This window comes from Lynx canadensis, chromosome A3 (genome assembly GCF_007474595.2).
Source record: "Lynx canadensis isolate LIC74 chromosome A3, mLynCan4.pri.v2, whole genome shotgun sequence".
Lineage (NCBI taxonomy): Eukaryota > Metazoa > Chordata > Mammalia > Carnivora > Felidae > Lynx > Lynx canadensis.
Window position 1 is genome coordinate 135,945,059 of NC_044305.1, and position 8,513 is coordinate 135,953,571.

Below are 8,513 nucleotides of genomic sequence, written 5' to 3' on the forward strand. Positions count from 1 at the left end.
GGATGTTTACTCTCAGTGTGTGGCCTTGTGTTTCCACTGAATTATCTAAGTCTTTTGAACAGGAAAACAGTTTTCAATTTTGATGAATAACAGTTGATCACCATTTTTGATGGTTCATTCTTTTCAAGTAATAGGAAAGAAGTATTTCCTTAAGCCAAGGTCATAAAGATCTTTTTTTCTTCTAGAAGTTTTATGGTCTTGTCTTTTTTTTTTTAATTTTTTTTTCAACGTTTATTTATTTTTGCGACAGAGAGAGACAGAGCATGAACGGGGGAGGGGCAGAGAGAGAGGGAGACACAGAATCGGAAACAGGCTCCAGGCTCTGAGCCATCAGCCCAGAGCCCGACACAGGGCTCGAACTCACGGACCGCGAGATCGTGACCTGGCTGAAGTCGGACGCTTAACCGACTGCGCCACCCAGGCGCCCCTGGTCTTGTCTTTTATATGTAGTCCTTGACTTACAGTTTCACGGATAGTGCAGGGTAAGAGTTGAGTTCATTGTTTTGCATATGGACATTCCATAGACCCACTGCCATTTATTGAAAAGAAAAATTCCTTCCCATTGAATTATTTGGGCATATATCTTAAAAATCAATTGATCTTATGAGCATATCTATTATTAGATTCTTGGTTCTTTTCCATTGCTCTATATGTCTATCCTTATAATTTATATTTTGTGATTGTAGCTGTATAGAAAGTCTTAACATCAAGTACGAGCACAGAATTCTAGAATTCCACGTTGACAATATTTTTCCTTCAGTACTTTAATAAAGACGCTGTTTCCCTGTCTTTTCTTTTCCATTAGTTTTGATGAGGAATGGCTGTCCTCTTCATCTTTATTCCTCTATATAATTTTTGTTTGCAATCTGGAAACTTTAAACATTCTCTATTTATCACTCTTTTTAAGCAATTCGACTACGATTTTCTTCATTTCTCCTGCATTTGTTTTATGTTGTTCCAAAGCTCCCAGAGGGCTATCGCTTTTCTCAGCCACTTCTGTCTCTGTGTTTCATTTCAGTTAGCTTTCATCACAATGTCTTCAAGTTCCTAATCGTTTACTTGGCAGTATCTAATCTACATTAGTCGCATCCAGTGTATTTTCTTAATGTCAGGAAATTCAGTTTTCATCTATAGAAGGTCAATGTGGACCATGTTTACCCCTTCGATGTCCCTTTTTTTATTTTTTTAATTTTTTTAATGTTTATTTTTGAGAGAGAGAGAGAAAGAGGAGGGGCAGAGAGAGAGGGAGACACAGAATCGGAAACAGGCTCCAGGCTCCGAGCTGTCAGCACAGAGCCCGACGCGGGGCTCGAACTCACAAACCGTGAGATCACGACCTCAGCTGAAGTCGGACGCTCAACCGACTGAACCACCCAGGCGCCCCTATACCGTCCATGTCTCTTGTTAAAATGCACATCTACCTTATCGAGGTAACAGACGCCTCGGTACTCAAACCCACCGTGGTCTTGTATTGGTGGGGCCATGCAAGTTGTCCGTACTATTCGCAAGCACATCCACTTCCTGGATTGTCCTGTTGTGTCAAAAGCCAGAAGGAACTACTCGGTCCATCCATGAACTGAATACTTGGTTTATGGTGGAGCTCTGATCAGAGCTGTGGGAGGTGTTATTTGTGAGCAAACCAGCTTGATAAAATGCCCATAAAACATCCACATGAAAGACTTCATTCACCCAAACCACTCGTCTCTGAAAATAACAAGCTCATGCATTCTTACAAAGGATCACAGCTTTTTGCAGCCTTCCTTCCTTCCTCTCGATTGCTGTCCACTATATGTTACGTTGTAGGCATGCAGATCTCACAGACCACCAGGAGCGCCACAAAAGTCGCGTGTCTGGAAAATGGCAGAGTCAAAACTGGCACGCAGATTCTCAAAGTCCTAGTTTCTGTTGCCTCCGTGTTCCAGCCGACAGCATCGGACTCTCCTGCCAAGCGTCTCACCAATTCCCGTCAGACCCCACCCCAGCTCTGCCCTGTCAAAATCTCTAGGAAGGAGACTTACGCTCGTCCATTTTTTAGCGGTTTTACACAGAGTGACTGTCCCCTCTAGATTGTACTTTCGCATGATGTCTACAAGCAAAATCATAAATTCCAAAGTAGTGGAGTCCACTTGATTGAGGCTGCTTTCTACAGCAAAATCTCTTTGTAAACACAAAGGTCTGGGACCAGAGACGGGCTGGCATGCCAGCAAGCATGATGGTGTGAAGTGTGCATCTTTTAGTGAGTATTTATTTCAAGGAGAAGTAGTTGACTTTCCGTATGAGCCTCACAGCTGTTTTGAAATCTGCATCGTTCATAAAGCGACCATTCCTCTTCTCCACCTCCACGCCTTTTTCGGGGTATCCCACACTATTACTCATGTGCAAAAATGGCCAATCTTAGTAATTTTCCAAACAAAAAAATATGGTTTGGCAATCAAGCAATTTCTTTAGTAAGGTCTCAACAGTCCAACTGTAGCATCCTGCAGCCAACCTTTGTTGCGCTGGCCAGCACTGTCTGTCGAGCAGAAGCTTTTATTTTGATAACTGCAGGTCGGTAAATATTTGATTTTGGAGAGTTAAGATGGCCCAGGGATTTTTCAAATGTCTCCTCAGGTCAGCTAATATTTATTTTGGCCGCAAAAACAAAACAAAAGGTCTTGAGCCTTTGGGGGACGGCGTTTCCAACTCAAAATTAGAAGGAAAGTCATTCGGTAAATAAATGCTAAGCATGTTGTAACACATTTTTTTTTGTCATTTACATGTATATTGAGAGAGAGAGAGAGAGAGAGAGAGAATGAGAGAGAGAGAAAGGAAAGAAAGGGAACACAGAACAAAAAGTCCAAATTTCTAGGACAAAACCTCGCCCCTTCTACAGCTGTGTCTCAGCTCCTGCCCTCTACTCTCTGCGTATCTGGAATCCTTCCGCCTTTCAGAAAAGGACTCTCAACACCTCCTCTCTGCAGATGCCCACTCTCTCTAGCACGTTGTTTCCCTCACTTGGAAGCCGGCCTCTTCCATGACCCGCACGTAACCCTGTCACACGCTGCCTTGTGACATCCCCAGTCCTGTTAGGTTTTGTCTCTGTGCACCTGTGTCTGTCTCGTGTCCTCTCCTGGGTATTTACCAGGTACAGGGATCAGGGCTGTACAGCTTTGTGTTTCCTCCCGTGAGATCACCCAACAATGAAAGAGCATTTCAACCATTTTTCACCAACTGTGAAGTCAAACCCATGTTGGTCAATTCAAACGTGGCACGGTTGGAGGCTACATATTCCCTGTGAGCAAGCACAATTATGGAGGGATTCACTGCCATACATTTCTCTTCAAAACTTGCAGGAAAACATTCTTGCCTTGGCTCCTTGTATTTTCTGTCCCACTGCTGCTTTGTTTTGCATTTTCCATTAGAAGTCCAAGAACTGTGCAACAAGCAGATGTTCCTCAAATGAGCAAAGGGGAACATCCTAGAGGATGCCACGGCCTTTCACGTTGGCAGGAGACAGAAAGTTCACGAACACTCATCCCAATGTGCACGGAGCCGGCCCCAAGCCCAGTAACTTGGTGGGCAGACTAGACACTGAAGGGGAGTTCTGAAACTTGCTGTGTTAAGCAGAATCGTCTCTGCTGACCACAGCCCACGCCTTCCCCGCCACACCCCAGTTGCATTCTGCAGCCATTGTCGGGCAGGAGCGGAAGTGAGGTGTTTTACGTAGCTACTTTGGAGTGATTCCCTGGGAATCGGTTCAGACTCCCTCTCTGTGCCAAAATGAGCTTGTTGACCTCACCTGGCCTGTCACCTAGAAGTACGTACAACAGATTTCAAAACAGATTCTGTAAGCTAAACCATGTAACTTTGTCCTTTAATGACGGACCGATTATTCTTCCAATGACCTCACTTTCACCGATTCTGAAAGACTGGAGGACACAGAAAGAGACTCAAAGGCAAATTGGACACATGTGCCGCGACCGATCCTTCTGGGTAAAATCTACTGAAGCAGCAGGAGGTCCATTCGGCACACCGTGGTCTTTGGCTGCTTCGCTGACCTTCTTGAAGCATTAGAACCCTACACAGGATCAGGCGACCACATGTCCTCACTGCTAGCTGCGGCTTCAGCTGCTTTGATAAGTAAGCTACCCTCTTGGACGTGTTAGCCTTTACATTGTGTCAGAGGGAGCCCTCTCTGCCACACTATCCCTTGTCTGGACGCGATTTGGGTTCCACATGGATGATAAACCCTATACTGAGTCTCTACGCCAAGGCACAGAGAAAGAACCCTCTTGAAACCTTATCATCATGATGGCTACCATTTATCAAGCGCCTACGCTATGGCAGCCTCCGAGTTAGATCTCTCCCTCCATGAAATACACCAACAAACGTACCAAAGAAGCAATTGAGGTTTCCGTGACCTGAACATCTTGCCTGGTATCATTCATCTATTCAGTGGAGCCTTCTGGACCCAGACGTGGCCGCCCAGTTCAAAAGCCTGGCCTCCTTCTCCTGAGCTTCAGCTCTTACGAAGGTTGTTTTTGGTGTTTCACTTTGTTTGGCGAGACACATTTTTTGACACATGTGTTCTTGTTGTCAGAGATTCTCTTACAAAAACAGGACCTGATTTCCTAAGGTGCAGTGCAAGTATTTTTCATAACAGCCGCTTAAATTGACATAATACCTGTGGACGTGCTAGCTTTTATCTAGCGTATGCTGAAATAAAACTGGGCATTAAAAATGTGTTTTGTCAACTTTCCACAAAGAAGGTGTATTGATTTTTTAAATCGGAGGAGAGAAAGCGTTGTTTCAAACTCTTGTGTCTGCATTCAATAAAGACATGAAAGATGTCAGTGACGTTCTGGGTACTGGGCTGATCTGGTGTATATATTTAATCTAGTTTATTTTAATTTTTTAAAATTTTTTTAATGTTTATTTATTTTTGAGACAGAGAGAGACAGAGCATGAACGGGGGAGGGTCAGAGAGACAGGGAGACACAGAATCGGAAGCAGGCTCCAGGCTCCAAGCCATCAACCCAGAGCCCGACGCAGGGCTCAAACTCACGGACCGCAAGATCGTGACCTGGCTGAAGTCGGACGCTTAACCGACTGAGCCACCCAGGCACCCCTTAAATTTTTTTTTAATGTTTATTTATTTCTGAAGGACAGAGAGACAGAACGTGAGTGGAGGAGGGGCAGAGAGAGAAAGAGAGAGAGAGAGAGACAGAGTGTGAGTGGGGGAGGGGCAGAGAGAGAGAGACAGGGAGAGAGACAGACAGAATCTGAAGCAGGCTCCAGGCTCCGAGCTGTCAGCCCAGATCCCGACGCGGGACTTGAACTCACAGACCATGAGATCATGACCTGAGCTGAAGTCGGACGCTCAACCGACTGAGCCACCCAGGCGCCCCTAATCTAGTTTATTTTAAACTCAACTCTGAGGTAGACGGCATTTGCTGCATGTATTTATTTACGTTTTAATGAAGCGTTTGTGGTGAGGAGTGTTAAGTAACTTGTTCAAACAGCCGCTGTGCGTGGAGCTAGGACTTCGGCCGCCCTCCCGCCCTGTGCACCGCCTTCCATGGACCCTTGCTTCTCAGGCCTGCACGTGCCCAGGAAGGAAGTAAGAATCGTGTAGAATCACAGATTCTGATTCAGTACATCCAGAGAAACGCCTGAGAATTTGCGTGTCTGTGGAGCTCCCGGACAAGGTTGCTGGTGTGAAGCCACACTTTGGGTGGCAAGGGGCTCTGCATATTGCTAAAGCACATTTTCTAGAAATTTAAGAATCTCTTAGTTCTTTGCTTATTATTTATTTTTGAGGGTGAGAGTCAGACAGACAGACAGACAGAATGTGAGCAGGGGGGTGGCAGAGAGAGAAGGAGACACAGCATCCGAAGCAGGCTCCAGGCTCTGAGCCATCAGCACAGAGCCCGATGCGGGGCTCGAACCCACAAGCCGTGAGATCACGACCTGAGCTGAAGTCAGACGCTGAACTGACTGAGCCCCCCAGGTGCCCCTAGATTCTCTTAATTCTCATTTTTGTGGCAGTACCTTCTGATGTTCTAGAATATTCCCTATAATTTCAAGGAGAAACCCATTTATTAATTAAGCAACTGAGACTCCTGTAATTCTCACAGAGCTTCTGTGAGAATTAATTGAGTTAATGCAAGAAAAGAGTAAAAGTCTTGGGATTATTCTTAGCACATAGGAAGCATGTATGACTGACATTATGATGAACTAGAAATAATGGACTTAAGTTAGTGACATCAACACTGACCTGTACAGAACGACAGAGTAAAACCAGGTAAAGAACGTGAGATTTTATCAGCAAATGACTCCATGGGAATCAATGGTATCTTGTGGCTGCCCAAACACAAAAGCAGCAATGTTGGGTTCCATTACAAAAAAAGAAAAAAGGCATATTGCCCTAGACATTGGTCAGGAGCCACCTTGGGGCTGCACTTGAAGAAAGATAGAGTCAAACCTGTGTGTTTTCAGAGAAAAGTAACCATCTTGGTGAGGGGAGTGTAAGGTCAAGTCCTTTACATGTTCCGCTAATATTAGCCGAGTCCCTGTCTAGATTCACATCAAACACTGTACGAGTTGTTGGGGCACAAACATAAGTAAGCATACTCCTTAATGTCAAGGCTCTAGGTGCTATCACTGAAGGACGTGAGACAGTTAATGTAGAGGTTGTGAGAGAAGAAGGAAGACAGGTCTGAGTGGTGCTTTCAGGACATAGACACGTAGGCATGACAAACATGGGAAGCTTGTTCTCGGTGGCCCCATGAGGTTGCTCTCTTGCTTATTATATTTATCTTCCAAATAATATAAGGAAAATGTATTGTCATTCTCATAGTTAGTTGAGTTATATACATAATAAACACCCGTTCGAATAAGTTGAGTCAACGCAGAAGAGTCTAAAACACACTGTGACAACAGGTGTTAACAGTTTTGATTTGTTTGATCCACAGTGTTGATGCTTTCACATGTTAAGGAAGAATTTCGTTAGCTTAGATGATCCAACAATGACTTTTTGAAGCAGCGGGTTCCCTCTCCCTGAGAATCATCAGTGGGTTGTCACGTTGCAAAGACACAATGGCAGTAGGTTGCGTGTTGGGAATAAACGCATGGTGAGGATCCTCTTAGCTCCGGGATTCCTAACACACTTTTTAAAATTAGAACTGACAGTGAAAGGCAATTCTAGATATCCTAAAGCTAAGCAAATATACCAAAACATTGTCCACTGGTACTTGAAAGGGAACGGGAGAAGCTGGGAAGGTCTCTTGGAGTAACTGGGCGCTGGGCTTTTGAGGATGAAGAACACCAAAAAATACAGTGATTCTCAACAACTGAGGCCGTCAACTTGAATATCTATGTGTAGGTACTGTCTCTATTGTCCTAATTAGTTCTGAATGAAAACAGAAATTGGGATTGTTTGGAATTGTGTTTCAAAGTAGAAACATTTCTATCGGGACTGTCACCAGTAGTTCTTGAGGAAGGCACAAGATCATGATATTTCATTCTTATATGTTTTGCTATGCTCTTTGCAATCCTTCTATGAGTACCGTCAGAGAGAGGATGATCAATCTAGCTTTTAATCTCCCAAAATATTATGGATAAAATCTATCCTTACTCTGTTTTTAATCTTTCTTAAGTGTATTTATTTGTTTTTGAGAGAGAGAGAAAGAGAAAGAGTATGAGCTGGGGAGGGGCAGAGAGAGAGAGAGAGAAAGGGAAACACATAATCGGAAGTGGATTCCAGTCTCTGAGTTGTCAACTCAGAGCCCGATGTGGGGCTGGAACCCACGAACTGTGAGATCATGACGTGAGCCGAAGTCAGACGCTCAACCGACTGAGCCACCCAGGAGCCTCTACTCTTACTTTTAATAATTAAGAGCCAAGTGCTTCATTACAGAGATATTTTGCACTGATTTTTTTTAAGTTTTGAATAAAGATTGTCTTGTACGTAAAAGGAGAAGTTAGTTTAGAAATGGTTGTTAAAGTTTGCTTCTTTTCAATTAAAAAAAGAACCAAGAGCTGGAAATAAGCGATGACCCCTGCAGTTCACGTTCATTAGTATTAAACAGCCTTAATAAGAATGTGTACTAAGAAAGTCTCCTTCCTAATGCTGGGAAGTCAATACCTTGAGTCGTATGCAAAGGCTTTTAAAGTAAAATAAAACTAGTTAGTATTCACAGCAAGGTTTCCTGTTTGCACAAGGACAGCGTAAGCAGCTGTGTCTAAGTCCAGAGGAAGAATACCTTGTAGGTACTCAGGCTGCAATCCTCTGGAGGCTATAGTTCTGCCTCATCAAGCACTAAGTTCCGCACCCCACAATGTGGTGAATAAGCAGACACTTGGCTCTGATTCACTCCAATCACTTTAAAGAATTAAGCGTTCAAAAATAAATCATGGGCTAAACATCATTTTAATCTCGTATAATAGAATTATGAAAATAACAAGCAAGGGTTTTTGTTCTTGGGAGGGCCGGTGTAGATGCCCGGTAACACTTGGTATGTGTGTGTTTTCGT